Source organism: Xenopus tropicalis, chromosome 6, assembly GCF_000004195.4.
Source record: "Xenopus tropicalis strain Nigerian chromosome 6, UCB_Xtro_10.0, whole genome shotgun sequence".
NCBI lineage: Eukaryota > Metazoa > Chordata > Amphibia > Anura > Pipidae > Xenopus > Xenopus tropicalis.
In genome coordinates, this window is record NC_030682.2 from 27,752,140 (window position 1) to 27,772,397 (window position 20,258).

At 40.5% G+C, this 20,258-nt stretch overlaps 1 protein-coding gene across 1 annotated transcript in view; it reads right to left on the minus strand.

Annotated features, from left to right (window-relative positions):
• The window catches only part of plxdc2 (plexin domain containing 2), a 249,937-nt gene that overhangs the window by 224,625 nt on the left and 5,054 nt on the right, over positions 1-20,258 (minus strand). The window lies entirely within an intron of this gene.

Below are 20,258 nucleotides of genomic sequence, written 5' to 3' on the forward strand. Positions count from 1 at the left end.
ATAATAGACCCTCTACAGAACCATGGCCTCAGAAGCCTTTATCTAATGCTAGGTTTAACTGGTCAGAGACAATTAATTGTACCTAGAACTGCTATAATGTAATATATTTTCATCTAAATCACTGTTGACACTATTTTACACATAAAATTTACATAGTCAAGTGCAAGGGCTCTAAAGGCCCCCATACACGGGCCGATAGAAGCTGCCGATATTGGTCCCTTGGACCGATTCGGCAGCTAATCGGCCCATGTATGGCAAGAAACGAGCGGCCTGGCCGACCGATATCTGGCCTGAAATTGGCCAGATATCGATCAGCCAGGTTAGAAAATCCAGTCGGATCGGGGACTGCATCGGCTCGTTGATGCGGTCCTCGAACCGACTGCCCCATGGCCGCAAATGAAATACGATCAGATTATTTTTTTTTTAAGGCCACTTGCTACCTGATATCGCCCACCCGTAGGTGGAGATATTGGATGAAGATCCGCTCGCTTGGCGACATCGCCAAGTGAGCGGATCTTATAGTGCAGGGGTCTCAAACTCGCGGCCCGCGGGCCATTTGCGGCCCTCGGTACAGTATTTTGTGGCCCGCACCAACGCCTTCTCAAAAGCAATGAATGGATCGCGATTTTTATTGCGATTCAAGGGATAATGCAAGGCACGGCGGGCGGGAGCTGCTGATTGCGGAAAGCCAATTTTTTGTGAAATCCTTATGCGGCCCAGCCTCATCCTGACTTTGCCTCCTGCGGCCCCCAGGTAAATTGAGTTTGAGCCCCCTGTTATAGTGTATGGGGACCTTAAGGCAATCAGGATCATGCCCCATAGTGTTCACATAAGTAGCACTTGTGCTCAGAGGTCTAAGGGCAATGACAGATGGGGAGATTAGTTGCTCCGCGAAGTGGAAACACTGTTGATTGCAGCAGTCTTGTTAACTCAAAAAAAGCTAATTATGTAACATCTACATGGTGCATTGGGATAAAAACTGTGTGAAACTGCAAAATATCAGTACAATTCACCAGCAGAATACTTAAAAAATTACATGTGATGCAAGAAGCCCCTAATTAATTTACAGATTTGTATTTCAGGTAGAGGCTGCAGCACTGACAATGCCATGTCATGTTCACATGGTGTCAAAAGCAGTTTATTTTGTACGAGTGGTGGCACCCATAGTTATGCCACTGTATCAAGATACAAGTATCTTGTATTATAATATTCTCTTATAGTACTAGCTGATGTTTTTTGTTACTGTCTGTACCCAGGGCTTTGCATGCTGAAAAAAAAAGTAATTCACATTAAGAGTTATGGACTAGACTACATTTAATCCATTTAATATGGTTTCTGTTCCTTGGAAGTCTTTAAAACATTTTTTGATCTAATCCAAATACACCTATTGTTATGTCAGCTGGAGATCATAGTTGAAACTTTAGATTTTACATTTAAGTTTTTTGCTTAATAAAAATCGAAAATCCATTTTTTTAAAAAACATTATTCAATTTCAGCTTTTTATTACTGCAAAAAACTTGAATCACAGATAAAAACGAAATTGTTGATAAATAACCCCCTTAGTATTAACCATGCTGGGAGGAGTAGTTTGCTATACCTGTATAAGCAATCTAATGCTGAGAGTTTGCTGGATGAGCAATCTTATGCTGTTAATAATTATATACTGCCAGCACTAGATCAATACTAACAAATTCAGCATTATCTGAACCCCTACTTTCTCTAATAAGGAGATGAATTTCCTTTACAAATAGCTTAGACCCCATGACACTAAAAAGTATTCCTGTTGGACAATACATAGGTATTCATAGAAACTTTTTCCAGATTAAACTTTTAGGAAACAAGCCAAAGATTTACCATTATTTTCAAAATTAGATTCAAAATGCTGGTTATTTTAAATCAAGTATCAAGAAACAATATCAGCACGTGTTGAAGCTGTTACAGAAAGAGTTGGTGATACAAAGCAAAGAGAGACTGCCACTGATAAGGAACTTCTCCTCAACCTATAACAGTCAATGAATTGGAATATTTCATTAGATAATGAAATCACTCAATTCCTTCCAGAAATTCCCAAAGTCCTGAGGTTCCTCCAAAGGGAAAGAACCTATCAGGTATTCAAAAGTCTTCATGAAATTAGCAAAGTAACTACAGGTACAGGTAAAAACCTGAAAAGGTCCCATCCATGTGGAGAGTGTTCCTTTTGTGGCTACTTTAAAAGCACCTACATAATATATGATAGTAACATTACTCAGGCATGTACTAAGGCATGTACTATCCATAGCGATATGAATAGCAAAAGTACCAATTGTATTTATTTATCACTTGCTCTTGTCCATGCTTATATGTAGGTAAAATGGCACAGCAATGAAAATAGAGGTTATCCAGTCATCTCTCTAATATTCAAAATGCTAAAAGAGACTGGAGAGCTAGAAAGACCACCATAGCATCTTACTTTTAAGATGTTCCCAACGGTGATGCCAGACACCTTACCTGTATAGGGACAGACAAGATACCATAGAATATAAAGTGTGGTGGCAAAGACAGAATTGTGGTAAAAAAAAGATAGTAGGTGGATCTGAAAGTTACAAATAGCCAATCCCCAAAAGACAAAAAGATAGTAGGTGGATCTGGAAGTTACCAGTGGTATATATGGTTGGTACTACTCAAAGCAGATGATGGATGTTGATCTCTCGGCCTCTGTGGTTACTTCCTATTGATTATTAAAATTTGGGATAAACCAGGCTAACTGATCAACCAAGTCATGAACAATCTTTATGCTCTTGAAACTGTCACTTTATCCTGTGAGAAATGAATATTTGTCAATGAACATCAGCATCATAGTATTATGTCTGGGATTAAAGATAGTTCTTTATGATAAAAGCACGCTCAAACAGCTACTTTTTTGAGATGTTTAATGATTTAGTACAGGTATTGGACCCCTTATCCAGAAACCCATTATACAGAAAGTTCCGAATTACGGAAAGGCCATCTCCCATAGACTCCATTATAAGCAAATAATTCTAATTTTTCAACATGATTTCCCTTTTCTCTGTAATAATAAAACTGTACCTTGTACATGATCCTAATTAATATATAATCCCGTATTGGAGCCAAAACAATCCTATTGCCACAAAATGGCACCCGCCTGCTTGCTGCAATTGTGAATTCCAAGGCTGAAGAATATTATATTAAAATAATTTATATAGTGTAAATGAAGTTTATTTTGTTTGACAAACACAATAGAAAACAATTTGGAATTATTTCTTAGGGTCACAGGTCCCCTTTAAGAATCACTTAACTGATGCATTAAGGCAATAGAAAAGATGAGGGAATTATCATTACCCTGCAGGAATAAATATACATCTCTATGGGTCACTCTCAGGCTCAGCACTGCAAATTTGTATGCAATTTTATTCCAGCAATGAAACCCTTTAGACTATAGATGACTGCTAATCCATCACGTATGTTTACAGCATTGATTCAGTGTGCAAAGGGCAATGGCACACAGGTAAAAGCATGCCAATAAAAACACCCCTTCCTTGTCCCTACCACCAAGCTCTCCCATTCATTAAAATGGGAAATTTTATTGCTGCGCTGTATACTTTTACTAGAGAGCCGACAATGTAAATAGGAACATTGCTAGGGGGAAAAATAGCCTCACTTTGTGTGCTGGGGGTTCAACATAATAATGTGAGTTTAATAAAGTAGGATACATGGGTTTTACTAGAAATGACTGCACCCTTCAGCAAATTCCCTTTAATGGGCCCCCTGCAAACTTTGGGAAGCACTGACCCATAATCAGTGCCATCCCAGGAGTCCCTGCTGCCCTGAGGCTGCAAAATTGATGCCCCCCAGGCACATAGCTAGTGTAGAGGGCAATAGAGCTCTGTGCACTAAAAGAGACTACATTTCAATTGAAAAATTGAAATTCGGCTCTTTAAGTTACCAGGAGGGGCTTTTTGCTTTCTCTGGTAATAGGCTAGACCTGAGAAAAGTTTCTCATCTCACCTCATGGCAGCACTGCCCTTGCCCCTTGTTGTAAAAGTTCCTTCAGGCTGGCTCTTGCCCCATCTACGGCTTTGCGCCCCTTGGAGGCATGCAGCCCCACAGCTATGCAGCTTAATGTATTTGGCATTTTAACAACCTACAACTTTCAGCCCTGCTGTGCTTTTCTTGTTTCCAGTGTAATAATCATATAATTTCGCTAGTAGAAATACTTACAGTCAGCTCGACATTCATTTACCTTCCTCTGCCACCGGCTGCTGTGTGCAAATGACAAGGGAACGGCCTCCTGCTCAGAAAGCCCATTTGTCAAAGTGCTGTGGCAGCTCCCAAGAAATTAGGGAAAGGGTTGATTGTATATTTCTAAGCTGTTTTCTGAAGCAGGAAAAAATACTTTTCTTAAGGCATAAATAAAACTGGCAATAAGGGCAGTCACACACTCATGTAACACCTCAGAGCAATACTGTTCTCAGGCAAATACTATCTATTTAGAATAGTTATTGTATCTACAGTATATCCAGGGCAACAGTGCCACAACTAAATCTCCAATTGGTCCCAATGAAATGTCACAAGAAATGTGTTTAAACTTTACATAACCTGGCAAATTTTGTAAAATGGGTGTGGTATTTAGGGGGCATGGTCACAAAAATGGGAATGGCTAAAAAATGTTCGCCGCGATACACGCTGCTTTTCTTTTTGTCACTCTTTGCATTTTTCAAATGTTGGGAGGTATGTTTTTGTCCTCTGCCAACTTAAGTCTTTATATAGGCACCTACTGCTACTATAGGCACCATCTCTCCCTACTATACCTGCTATCCCACAGCCACAGTCCCTTCCCAGAGGCTATTATCCCACTGCTACTATAGGCACCATCTCTCCCTACTATACCTGCTATCCCACAGCCACAGTCCCTTCCCAGAGGCTATTATCCCACTGCTACTATAGGCACCACCTCTCCCTACTATACCTGCTATCCCACAGCCCCAGTCCCTTCCCAGAGGCTATTATCCCCCCACTGCTACTATAGGAACCATCTCTCCCTACTATACCTGCTATCCCACAGCCACAGTCCCTTCCCAGAGGCTATTATCCCCCCACTGCTACTATAGGCACCACCTCTCCCTACTATACCTGCTATCCCACAGCCACAGTCCCTTCCCAGAGGCTATTATCCCACTGCTACTATAGGCACCATCTCTGCCTACTATACCTGCTATCCCACAGCCACAGTCCCTTCCCAGAGACTATTATCCCCCCACTGCTACTATAGGCACCATCTCTGCCTACTATACCTGCTATCCCACAGCCACAGTCCCTTCCCAGAGACTATTATCCCCCCACTGCTACTATAGGCACCATCTCTCCCTAATATATCTGATATCCCACAGCCACAGTCCCTTCCCAGAGGCTATTATCCCCCCACTGCTACTATAGGCACCATCTCTCCTTACTATGCCTGCTATCCCACTGCCACAGTCCCTTCCCAGAGGCTATTATCGCATTGCTACTATAGGCACCATCTCTCCCTACTATACCTGTTATCCCACAGCCACAGTCCCTTTTCAATGCTATTACCCCCGCTGTTCAATAGACCACTACTGCCTCTCGGTGTAATGCTAAAGACACACAAGTCCACCCAAGCAAATTCATACCCATCCGCTCCTTGCTGTAGGTGCTGCTACAGCAAACAGCAGATTGGAGCAGATTTGATTGGATCGGCGTTTCACTGCAGGTGGAGAGTCAGCCTTGTGCGCCGCCATTTCTTGCTTCTAGCCTCTGTGCTAAAAAGGAGCAGCAGGGCTTTATCAGTAAGAGCTGGATGGGCACAGTCTGGAGATCCCTGCCACAGATAATGTTTCTGCTTGATGGCTTCTTTGTAGAGCCAAGTCTGTTGGTTTGTCACTGCCACTTTGACAGATAAAGAAACAGCATGAATGGCTTCACTTCATTGCCCTTCCTGCTAATAACCTGCCAGGTGTATAGCAAGCACAGTAACCGGAGAATGCCAGAAACCAAAACAGAGAAGGGAAGAAGGAAAAAGGTTTCTTCTGATATGCACAAAAAAACAACAACACAAACCTTGTTAAGGATACATGTGCCCTTTGTCCGGTGACCTGTGTGTGGCGCAGCTATGACTCATGGGAGTTTCTGCATCATCTTGTACCCTTATTAGCACAAAACAGGAAAATAACAGTTTCTTGGGTCAAATGCATTGAGTAGATATTACAAACCCAGTGAACATGAACCATGTACCCTGCAACATGATATATGCAGCCCTGTCAAGTGTCACACAATTAGTGTCATAATCACATTTGCCCTTTAACTTCAGTTCTCTCACTGGGAGAACAGAATGACATTTATTCTGACAGATTGGACACCACAGAAAAATAAACTTCATGGGTTTTTTTTCTCTATCCCCCCACCATCAGTTATATGCTGGCTTACTGTAAATCCAACAGCTTGACAGAGTTACCATTAATGGACTGTGGTTTGACTGTGTAACAAAACTGCATTGTGGTCTTGTTTGAGATATTTAGAAATGTAGTTACTGCTGCCAGATACATTTTAGGCATAGTTAGGTTGGAACCGTGTAAAACACAGGTAATTCAAATATGAGAATGAAATAGCTGCAGGGGGGAGAATAAAATGAAACTAGAGAAGAGGAAGAGGATGGCAGATGCGAGGGGAGAGGAGTGCGCAGGTAAGATTGGAGAGAATGTCTAGTGGCAGGGGGTCTGGAAAAGCAGAACAAATAAAGAGAGTTATGGATGGTTGGCAAGATTGAATAGTGTGTGGAAATGGACTCCTGGACACTTTAGATCAGCGGTTCTCAACCTGTGGGTCGGGACCCCTTTGGGGGTCGAACGACCCTTTCACAGGGGTCGCCTAAGACCATTGGAAAACACATATTTCCGATGGTCTTAGGAATAATTTTATGGTTGGGGGTCACCACAACATGAGGAACTGTATTAAAGGGTTGCGGCGTTAAATTTACGCACGCTCGGGGAGGATGTTGGGTGAGGGGCCCTGCAAGCGGGGTTAGGGGATGCGGCCGGCGGGGGCACCTGCACGGCCCCTGGGGCAGGGCCCCGGTGGGCCATTCACCCCCCAGTCTGACCCTGGAACCACTGCTTTAGATTAGAGGCATGGCAACATTGTGTTAAGCCGTCCCACTGATGGGTGTAGGGAGGGTTGCAAGAGATTACTGGGCAGACCCAGACAGGGAGAAGGTATAGGAACCAGAAGCCATTAGGGTGCCATCTTAAGAGACAGACCAGCAGCTTTACTTGTTTCCCACTTTCCCTCTCTGTTGGGACACAAGTAGAGGGTAAAAAGTATAAAGTGTGCAATGGTGTAACCATTTAGGGGGTTTGCAGAGCTGATAGAGCAGGAAAGGGTTGGTGGCTCATGAACAGGTTTGGATTCAACTGGTAGGTTTCCACAGATCAGGACCATAGCAAGCTATTCTTTGGTACCTCTTGGTTTCGGAATGCTTGGTGGGTGGCACTTGCTGAGCTAGTGTGGAAGCAACTGGCAAGTGGCCTTTTTCAGACGGTTGGTAAAATGGTGGGGCTAGTGTTTAGGTCAGAATTTTGAGGGTTCCCATTGACATTTTGCTATGGGAAGGCAATGTATGTTTTATTAGATAGTCCATGTTAGTTATTTAGCTATATTTTGTGCATTATAAACACTGTAGCTTATGTTGATCCAGTGTCACCTGTGCTACTATAAAATTTGGACAATGGGAGGGGGTCAACAATATTGTTGCCAAGAGAGAGGAAGATGGTGGAAGAGTTAGGCCATTGGTTAAGAAGAAAGAGAAGAACATGGAGACTTAAAAGCTGAGTGGGCAAAAGAGGATGATGATGAAAACAGTATTGAGAGAACAACAAATGGGACATGACTGAGAGGAGTTAAACATTTAAGCAGAAAAAGAAAGCCAAAAGGAGTGAATACAACTAAATTCAGAGAAGCCCTCTCTAAAGGGCGAGTTTGAGGGCAAGATTCCTATGAGGAAGGTTGTGACAATATTAACTAACACTTAGGTACTCTTACACCAGATTTACTGCAGTTTATGTCATGACTCAGCCTTCTATTTGGTTATGTGAGCTGTATTTATCATTTACAGCTAGTTGTTATAAAATGATGGCTCCGTTTTTTGCTGGCTCTGTGTATTAACAAAGTAAGGTACAAAAGTGCACCCCGGGGATCCATTCGGTGCAACTAACTTCTAATGAGTGACTTGCTGTCAAAGGAAATGCAATCACCCTTTATGGAAGCTCCCCCTCTTGGATATTCTGCACCAAACCATTTCAGGTGTCATTTTATATTTTATATATGCTGATGTTTTATCGTGCTCACTAATGCAGCAAGGAAAGGTCATTGTTACAGATTTCGATTGATTGAAAAATGACTTTGCAAATGTACAACAGACGTAAAAGGTCCTGATATGCTAAATAACTGAAAAAATCTTGTAGCATTGCTTAGCCGTTTGCTAGAATTAAAGCCGCTGAATATTTTAAGGCATGCAAGATTGTAATAAATTGTATTTATTTTATGTTCAGGCTTTTAGTATAGCAAATAGTGAGCCTGCAGTTCATAAAATGATTTCACAGCAAACACCAGATTTATTAACTTTATGGCACCTGAATTTGCCTTGGCATATAAAGTACTACAGGGATTTTTTTTATCTGTAACCTGCATCAGTTTCACATCATAGGCATATTCAGAGATTATAACATTACCAGAATCACTACAACCAAATGAACTTTACCTAGACTGGAGCAATGCTGAAATGCATATAACACCGCCACACATTTTTATTCTATTTTTAAAAAAAAAAAAATTTGTGCATATTTCACATGACAATTTACTGTAGCAATAATGAGTTTTAATACACATTTTTCCCCACAACAGACAGTAGTACAGAGCCAAAGTTGGGACCAGCATTACTGATTTACCAGTAATGTATTTGCCTATAAATCTATAATTACCTGTGTTTCTGCCCCTGACCTGCCTCCAATCCAAGCTCAGTTTCTTTCATTTTGCCCCTGTAACTCTTCCCCTACCCACCAAATTTCCTCTGGATGACGCTGGATACCACCAATGCAGATCCACTGCTAGGGAAGTGAAGATAGAGAGAAAACTCTGCTGCCCCTGCTAAGGGCACCAATAGTAGCAAATAAATACTATTATTGGGCAATTTTCCAAGGAAAAAAGATTTATCTGGGGACAATGACCCTGAAAAAGCTATAAGCAATATAAAACAAACAATATAAAAAAACCCATTGGACAAGTTCCACATTGAAGCTTTGATGTACAAGGGCCCATTGTATTATCCCTTGGACTAATAACTGAGCTAGCCCAATCTGGCCCGTGGAGCTGACCTGTCAGTGTACAGTACAGACAGCTTCACAATGATGGTTTATTTGAAGATGAAATTAAGTATATGTTTTATTAATCTGAGCTTATAATTAAATCAAGACTTTTGCGACGTACTTGAGTACCCCAATCTAGCTTGTACACTATGCTGTAGTACTACCTGGCCCAATCGATGCTAGCACATCCCTGACTGTGTAGGGTTTGTGTATATGTGTATTAGGGCTTCGGTGGGGTAGAGGGCAGGTTTGATTTTCCGGTCAGGTCAGGGACAGCATGGACTCATTGATACGGTCTTCAGTCTGACGGATCCTATACCCATCGTTGTAATTCAATTGTTTGGCCTTAGGGCATATTGTGAGAAGATCTTACAGTGTATGGCCAACTTAAGCCTTGTGTAATAATCATATACAATACAATGGCCTGCCGGCATGGCAAGAATGAAAAGTGACTGATAATGATTTACTAAATGTGCATAATGAAGTTCTTTATTTAAGCAATGACATGGTTTTATCTCCATAAAGAAAAACAACAATCTTTATCCCCTAACCATTACTAACCAGAGATGATGCCTTTAGAAGATTTCTTCTACAACATAAATAAATGAGTCACCCAGGAGTTAATATAGAAGTCAGGAAGATATAAATGAGGTGACGTACTGCATTACATACACATATCCCCCTGCGAGTTGTCAAAACTTGTAACAATTTGCCTATAAGGAAAACAATATCCCAGCGGAGCTTCATCTTACAAGTCATAATATTTAGGTTTGGTGTTCAAAAATGTATGAAGTCAAGAGTAAATGTAATTTTAGCAGGTAAATGTTTTTCCTAACCTAGTGTGATAGCAAGTATAACTCCAATGATTTAATGGCATGCTACACAGAGGTTTGGCTATCGATCTGTCTGCCTTCCCTGCCTTGACAGCCACAAGGGAGGCCATCATGGAATATTTGGAATTTTAAATGAACAACTGCAGAAAGGACAAAGGTTATAGAATTGTAGAGCTTTCTAAACTCATCTAATGAGGAACTACTAGGGGTGCCAAGGATGAAGAGTAGGAAGAAAAGGCATATACCCTAGTCATTGGCAGACCCTAGGTATTTGCACCTGATGCCTCTAAAGATGGCCCTGCTCTTAGTTGCCATTCAAGAATTGGAGGGGGCGGCGGCTGCAGAAGAGAGAGAAGCTAGGGGAATAGTGCTCCCTGGACCTGCCTTGGGTGCTCCTTAAAGTTGGCCTGGCTCTGAGGGTTGGCACCTTCTGATTCTGGTGGATCTGGGCAGTGACATGACAGGTGTGGGACAGGTAACATCAAGAGGAGGGGTGAAGATGTTTCTAGGCAGGGTGATGCCATCTGTGGGTGGTACAACATAGTCGCAGGTGGGGATTGGGCAGATTTCTGAGCTACCATACTGCAGTTTTGGGTTTTACAAAGCTGAAAGCCCATGTTGAATCCAGACAGCTTGCAATCCTAAGGGGTACAGATTTTTTTTTTTTTTTTAACTACAGTTTTCACACTGAAGCCTAGTTACTGCGAGGTTTGGGACAACGCACACTGCAAGGGAGCTTTGCTGAGTCTGAAAGGACCTTAAATGAACTGAGGTATCTCCTAAACCACTTCCGCCTAAACTAACAAGAATCCTAATGAAATCCACATGTATGGCTGTGATGGCAAATTTCTAACTCCCAAAACGAGGTGCAATTAGGGCTACATAGTGCAGCCCACGGAAAATTGCTGCGCCTGTTGCCATGGAAGAAGATGTAACTCTTTCCTGATAGATCCTGTGTCAAATACTTTTAAATGTTACAGATCATGAGTCATGGAACTTTTTATAAGACAACAGCACGAACAGCCCATAGCACAAGATCAAATAGATACAGGTATTGGACCCATTATCCAGAATGCTTGGGACCTGGGGTTTTCCGGATAAGGGATCTTTTCGTAATTTGGATCCTCATCCCGTAAGTCTACTACAAAATTGTTAAAACATTAATTAAACCCAACAGAATGTTTATCCCTAAAAAGCATTAACTATATGTTAGTTAGGATCAAGTAAAGGTATAGGACCTGTTATCAAGAATGCTCAGGACCCAGGGCTTTCCATATAAGGGATCTTTCTGTAATTTGGATCTCCATGCCTTAGGTCTACTAAAAAATATTTTAAATATCATTTAAACCCAATAGGATTGGTTTGCCTCCAATAAGGATTAATTATATCTTAGTTGGGATCAAGTACAGGTACTGTTTTATTATTACAGAGAAAAGGGAATCATTTAACCATTAAATAAACCCAATAGGGCTGTTCTGCCCCCAATAAGGGGTCATTATATTTTAGTTGGGATCAAGTACAAGGTACAAGGTCTTATAATGGAGTCTATAGGAGATGGCCTTTCCATAATTGGGAACTTTCTGGATAATGGGTTTTCGAATAAGGGATCCCATACCTGTACAAGGTACTGTTTTATTACAGAGAAAAAGGAAATCATTTTTAAAACTGTGAATTATTTGATCTAAATGGAGTCTATAGGAGATGGCCTTCATGTAATGTGGAGCTTTCTGGATAACACGTTTCCAGATAAAGGATCCCAAACCTGTATCTATCATGAATAAATAAAAGTTTTGAATTACGGGATACTTTTTTGTTGTTGTTGGTTTGTTATGCCCTTGGACTGGGTGCTGTATCCTGTTAACATTGGCCCTTTTTCGACTGGCCGTTTACATCCCCTAAGAATAATGCCAGTGTAAGTGGTCCTATATTCCCAAACTCATGGAATGCAATATTTTGACCATTCTAATACAAAAGACAAGGGTCTAACACTGGAGACTTATATCACAACAACTGGTCCGCATGCATACCTATAACCTTTATATAGGGCCTTGTAACCCTTAAATACGGTGAAAATACAATAGTGCCTCATAAGTTAGGAAGGGCTCACACTACGGCAAACACTGCATTTTACTATGGGATCATTTACCCCAACAAGTGATGTGAAGGTCTTTCCAACGGTGACTCCACGGTCGCCCATGGTAGCAGAGATCTATTGTGGGCGACTAACTTGCTCCGTGGGACATTAGCCTTAACATTGGAGACAAACATGTGATGTTACCCATTGCAGACAATCAAATCTTTGCTTTTGTTTTCAAACTTGTAGGTGACTGTTCAAACCTAATTTCTGATTGGTTGCTATGGGCAATATCACCGGTGATGCTTGTTTCCAGTGTTAATAATTACACCCCTATGGGCAAAAAAAAACACAGAGATTTTGGTCAGTAATTGCAATTTATACACTGCACTTAGCATAGTGCCTTTGTCCTGCCCATAAATCATTGAGAACAATGGCAGTTATAAGCAGTCTACTCAAACTGTCGAGAATGCTTAGGAACATATTATCATGTGATTCTCCAATAGAATAATACATATACAGGTATGGGATCCATTATCCAAAGACCCATTATCAGAAAGCTTTGATAATATGGAAGGCCATCTTCCATATTAAAAGCAAATAATACAACATTTTTACAAATATTCCCTTTTCTCTGTAATAACAAAACAGTACCTAGTACTTGATCCCAACTAAGATATAATTAATCCTTATTGGAGGCAAAACAATCCTAATGGGTTTACCTAATGTTTACATGATTTTTAATAGACAAAGTATGGAGACCCAAATTATGAAAAGACCGCTTATCCGCAGAACCCCTGGTCCTCAGCGTTCTGGGTAACAGGTCCCATACCTGCATTAATATAGAAGGCTTATAGGAAAAGCACCAAAAAGTAGAAAGATTGAAAGAATAGAATTGACAGGAAGGGTATAAATTCAAAGCTCTGGAACATCAGAAAATATGCAAACACATCCCTAATTGCCATTTATTCTCTGTTTGTCTGAAAGTGTTTTTGATCTGCACCCACGCTGCCCCGATGCCAACTCTGATACGTATAGATCCGTGCATCAAAGATTAGCGCATACAGCACCGCATTAGCATCCGCGGTGGAAATGACACTCATTTTACTTCATGCTGTTAACATCTGAGAAAAAATCAATTACAATGATCCAGTATAAAATCACTAATCTACAGAAAAAGGGAAAAGCACTGCTCAGAGCAATCACTCATTATAAGGCCTGATCTGAGCACATTGTACCTCAGCCACCTGTATTATGTGTAAAGCTGATGTGCTCCCGTGCCAAGATTTGCCTTTAAACTGAATCAATTATGAAAACATTTATCTATTTTATAAAATAAACACAACACACTAATATATAGGTATTGGATACGCTATCCAGAATGCTCGGGACCTAGGGTTTTTTGAATAAGAGATCTTTCACTAATGTGTATCTCCATACTTTGTCTACTAAAAAATCATTGAAACTTTAAATAAACCCAATTACTCAGGACCTGGGGCCCCACCACATTGCAGGGTCTACGGGGGACTTATTTACACCACTGCCCAATATGCAGTTACAAAAACCAACAGGTAAGGATTTTTCCTCCGACCATGAGCCAAGACACAGCCCAGATCAGCACAAACATAGCAGAAGTGACTTTGTAAAGTCATTAATTTGGCAAAGTCACATAAGCACAAACCAGGAAGGTACAATTAAAAATTAAAAGGAATTGTCTATGGCACAGACCTGTTTCCTATCTGTTTCACTTTCTCATTTTCCAAATAATTTACAAACTGCGATTTTTTTTTTTTTTTTTTAAAGAATAGCAACGAGCCGAGAATCTTTCTGATGAATGTTCCCTCTCTGTATAAGAATATAATCTGCATAGACTACTCATGTGGATGAGATTGAACGGCTTGCTAGGAATACTGATCAGGCTATGATTTCTCTAATCAATAGTTCCCAAGTTCCAGAAAACTCCACTCTTGTTTTTACTTCTTGAAGTTTTTTATTTTCATTAATGTCAGATTGAAATGATTAAATGTATCGGGGAGAAAAAGACCTGACTTCCATTTGTTCCTACAGAGCTGTGCTGTTCTTCCGCCGCTCATTTGTTTATTATGCAGCAGTTTTTTAATCACTGCCTTGTAATATTGCCCAGTGTGTCTGTAGGCTGCTGTGGGATGGGGATTTGCTGCACTTTATGTGTGGTGATATGTTGATTGAAGGCGATGCAACAGATAGGCCACTGAATTATTCTATGCTCCCTATAATATTTTTTGCTTTTATATGTTTTTATTTATAGCAGCAACATCATACTTATGGCCCTTCAGTTATACCATATAGTGTGTTAGGTGGCCATAAACAGGTCAACCTGGTGTTTATCTGACCAATTATGCCTTAAGGTGAACAGTTGGTATTAGGCAATTTGACCATAACTAGAGATTGCATTGCTGTTTCTTAACAGATGAAAAGCAGTGGATCTCACAGGGGGGGGGAGATGAGGCTCCCAACAGAAAAAGCAATGGATCTCACACTAAAAGAGGGGAAGATGAGGTTCCTCCAGTTGTGGCTCCTCTAGGTTCTGCTTGGAGAGGCTTAGAAGAGAAGATGCTCAGTTTGGACAGACTACAAATGGAAGTGTAAGACAGTCTGCACTCTGCCCAAGGGGCCATGCATGCCTAGATTGTCAAACAGCATTGTCAAAATATATCGCCCTACCAAATGTGGGCATGTATCAATAATTCAAAGTGTAAATTTAGAATTACAAAATCATAAAGAAAAACGGTTTTGTCCCCTTTGCAAAATGATTTTGACTTGTTTATCCAGATCCAGGACTTGGGTTTGGATCCAGCCAGATCCAATCAGCACAGCCTTATCATGAGCAACACCTATTTTTGTGATGGTATGATTGATACCACCCAGACTTTATCCTTGGTGATTCCCTTCAGACCTATTGTCTTCTAGGAGGCTGTGGGTGCAGTTCATATAATGTAGGGGAGGGGGTGACATCACAACCCTAGTGTTCAACAGAATCAAATGCAGCATGTTAAAGTGATTTGACTTTAAATCTCAATAACTTACTGCAACTTTTTCTATGTGCAGAAATAATGGTCTATTTCTGCACTTTTTTTAACCAATAACACTGTACAGACAGTTTTAATAGTACTGTATGATATGTGTGCAATAAAAATGTCTGATTTATTGATTTGAGCTTGTGTCATAACCTAGACGGAACATTGGTTGGTTGAACAGAAAGGTCTCCTGGCACATGGACCCATGAGATCATTTCTGTGCCAGTTTCACAGTGGTTTCAGGGGCCACACTCAAACCCCAAAACTGGTATGTTGCCTGGCCATTGTGGCGTTGGGTTCATAGGATTTGACTTTAGAATTCTGGTCAGTTTTCAAATTAAAGTGTTAAGAAGAGAGATTTTGCTGACATGGTTATTTTTTTAAGCAGTGACTAAGAAAGGGAGTATAAAACAATTTGCTGAGCTGCTAAAATCCTGCATTTGCAATTTAAATGTACAGTAACACTAAAATTATAGTAATTTTAAGACAATGTACTGTTGCCCTGCACTAGTAAAAGTTGTGTGTGTTTGCTTCATAAACCCTGCTATAGAATTACCTGCTATGTAGCCACCTGGAAAAAAAGAGAAAAGGCACAGGTTACATAGCAGATGCCAAGCTCTGTATAATACAATGGAGTTTTACAGTGCATATATGTTATTTGCTTTGTAATCTGAGATATTTCTATTTCTATTGCCTCCATTGCTACTCAGCAGCTTTTTTAACTATAGCAGTGTTTCTGAAGCAAATACACAACTTTTACCAATGCAGGGGCAATCGTACATTACATTCTAATTTCTTTGATACTTTTTCATTTTTTTTGTGTTACTGTTCCTTTAAAACATCCTCCGTTATTTTACTGTAATAGGCGATAGGCACAATGTTTGCTTTCTCTACAGGTCAGCTGTCTAAAACACGCACGCACCAAAACAAAAACCCTCCTTTCCAACTGAATAAAAACATGGCTCCCGTCCAACGTTACAATTTATCCCTCAAATAAGACAAGATCGTCTGCGGTAAAAATAAAGAGATCAAGCTTTATATAATCGTTAGAAAAGACTTCATTGTGCCACTAATTATGTCTCAGGTCTTAGCGTTAAATAAAAAGAATCACTTATAATTCTAGCTGTTGTGCTCACCAGCGCTTTTGTACTGCCAAGCTCTCAAGGATCATACCAGGCTAGGTTGTTAATTGTGGCTTCCAGAACAATTGATGCAGATTCCAAGTGTGCTGCTGAGATTTGTAGTCATGCACAAACACTGCATGCGTAACTGGCATAAAAAAAAAATTAATGATGGCTTCAAAAGAGCAAGGAGCTCAATGTTTGGGTGTCTGTTTGTTTCAGTCGACTCCAAGTACCAAAAATTGCTTCCAACTCTAAACTAACTCCACAGCCCTGGTTTGTTTGTTATAAAACACTTGTACAGGTGGGTTCCCAAAATCAGGTCTCAATAAACATTGCCCAAACAATCAGAAAATGGAAACAAACTCCCAGCCAATCATAGGAAAAGATCTGCCAATCGTAGGAAAAGATGTGCCGATCGAAGGAAAAGATGTGCCGATCGAAGGAAAAGATGTGCCGATCACAGGAAAAGATGTGCCGATCATAGGAAAAGATGTGCCGATCATAGGAAAAGATGTGCAACTTTATACTCATTTATTTCTGTCATTTTCCCTACGTATTGAACTTCCCACCTAACGCTAAAGCTCAAAAAACAGACAACTGCATGACTCAGGTTCTCTCCGAATGCTGTGGTTGGGACAATTTAGCTGAATCTTAATAAAAAAAATAAATAAAAAACGAAATGCCAGTATTCATCAAACATTATGTGGGTTTAGCAATTTAAAATAATTATTACACACGAAAAATTTTCCATGACTGGGCACTGAACCACTGAAATGTTCACAGGGTCCCATTTAATTATAATTTATAATGTCCCTATTGTTCCGCTAATATATGGGAAGGGAGTGGGGGGCAGGCGGAAGCGTGAAATAGGAACTAAAAATCTTCTTCCTAGGGAGCACTATGAATTATGTGCAGTTCAGGGTAGCCAAATATTCAGATAATCTCTCTTTTTATGGGGCTGGATTCAATAACATTTGCCAAGTGAATCATTGGTTTTAGCCTCATATTTCCCCGAAGACTATAAATGTATTTCTTTAACATAAAATCTAGCTATAACCTTTTAAGTTACTTGAATTAGGGCCAATATCCACTCAGATGTTGCTAAGTTAACAAAACCCATGCATACAGCACATCTCCAAGTATAGAGTGAGAATGGAGTGAGTTCCTGGGTTATTATACTGCATTTATACAGTAATATAACTGGCACAGTATAGACACACAGCAGCCTATAGAGAAATTACACTCTTATTTTCCCACTACAGAAACACTTAGTTTGATCAGCAAACAACTAACCTGCCAGTTAGGGTTGCAACCTTTTTCCCCCATAATACTGGCCTTCGGGTAAGGGGTGGACCATGATGTCATTTTGGGTGGGGCTATGATCTAAGGGGTGGGGAAAGGGTGAACATGACTGGTAAATAGGCAGGAAAATGGGTGGACTGGGCAGGCGGAAGAAGTGGGCCTGTGATTATAAAGGTAATCAGTCGCAGGTTACGGAAAGGGCGGTGGGGTTTATCGGCAAGTTCATTGCCGGTAAATCCTGGCAGTGGAGGAGGGACTAAAACATTGATGTTACAAATTGTAACAACTTCTCCACAGCTTACAGACAGCATGCAGGAACTACATAATCCACAATGCATTGCACTCTGATGTTCCTTTCCTCATTGACAATTCATGTGAAGAAAAATGTGGCATTTGGAGGATGCAGGCTGAGGACAGTCAACTACTTTAACACTTTATTTGAGTCCCAAAGTAGTCATAGATCAGCAGGAGAACAGGGGGTGGGGCTTAGGTAACTGTTCCATACCATATTATTACATGCAATATCATGAAAAGGCTGTATATTTTAAATTGATGTATATTGCAAAGTTGCTTGAAATTATGTTTACTTTTCAAAAAGTTTAAGTTGTGTTTGAGTGGAGTTCCCCTTTAACGACTAAGTAAATAAGTATAGTGTGTATCCACTGACTCTCTTTGTGCTAGAACAGGGCTTTGAAACAGGAATTCAGCAAGCCCGATGTGGTATCCAAGAGAGATTTCCCCCTCAACCTAAAGGCTCTACTGACTTCTTTGTATGGGACCACCAATTTATAAATGAAAGTGCCAGCCAAACATGGCATGTGTTAGGTAATGACCGTTGAATTGGGAAAGTTGGACAGTACATAATTTAAGCACAAGGCATATACCATTGAATAGTCTACGCACTCTTGATGCCGGTTACTTGAAAGTGCTGACAAAGAGCCCTGTGGAGTAGTTGAGCTGTGCCCTCACATCACGTTTTGCATATATGCATTGGCCCCTGAGGTGTATGTTACTATTCATACACTTTGGGTTTCAGCGCAAACATGACAAATATGGCACCGGGGCACAGTTCATCAGCTAGGAACATCTGCTCAAGGCAGCCGACATCCCGCAGAGACAGCGAGAGCTGGAAGGTAGTGCTTTGTACAGTTTAGTTTAACAAAAATCTACCAGCAGACCTGTATCAAATCCAATCAGGCTGCAAACAAACTGGTTTGCCTTGATATTCTCCAGCATTCACTTCAATCTGCTTGCAGGTTTCACTGACCAAATGCCCCCCCCCAAACATACACTAAGGGCTTCCACCTTTTTAACTATGACAATGGTTTGGCTTCTTGTCTTACCAGATCTAAAAGGGATGGTTCACCTTCTGGTTAACTTAGTATGTTATAGAATGGCCTAGTCTTAGCAACTTTTCAATTGGTCTTTTTTTTATTGAGTTTCTTTTCTGACTCTTTCTAGCTTTCAAATACCTGTATATACTCGAGTATAAGCCTAGTTTTTTAGCACCCAAAATGTGCTGAAAAAGTCACCCTCGGCTTGTACTCGAGTCAGGTGCCATGGGTCCCTCCAAACTAGCACCCTCTGTCCTTTATTTGCAAATTAGGCCACCCGCAACCAGACCCTCCAGTGCCCTGGCCCGCTCTCAAATTCATCTTCATCTACAATCTTCACCTGTCCCATTGTGCACCAGACATTGCACTTTATATTCTATATAAATTATATATAGTTTTGAAGGATTTTAACTCTTTATGTTTTAGCTTGGTTGCTGATTAAGCTAAGGGGGTAGTACTCGTAAGTTATCATTATTGATACCATATTGTTTTTGTTGACCCTCTTCTCCACATACAGAGCTAATTTACTGTTTTTCTTTGAATTAAATATTTAAAAACATATACTCCACTGATGCCTCATTTAGTGTAATTTTATTGGTATTTATTTTGATTATTGAAACTTAGCAGTAGCTGCTGCTTTTCCCACCCTAGGCTTATACTCGAGTCAATACGTTTTTCCAGTTTTCTTAGGTAAAATTAGGTACCTCGGCTTATATTCGGATCGGCTTATACTCGAGAATATACGGTAGTGGTCACTGACCCAAGTAACCAGAAAACTATTGCTCTGCAAGGTTACAATGTTATGAGTATTGTTACCTTTTATCTTTCTCTTTAGGCCTGTTCATATTCCTGTCTGGTTTTCAAACCTGCCTGGTTGTTAGGTAAAATGGAACAATAGCAACCAGCTCTTGAAATTCTAATCTGGAGAGCTGCTGAACAAAAAGCTACATAAATAAAAAACAGCAAATAATATAAAATGAAAACCAATTGCATATAGCATGCTCTCCAACATAATAAAAGTTAATTTAAAGGTAAACAACCCCTTTAACCCAATAGTACCTAGCAGTGCTGCTGATGCTGCTTTCTGCAGTATTATCTTATTGTCTTCAGTCTTAGCTCTCAGTAGGGAGGTCCAGCTACTAAAGCAGTACCCACACG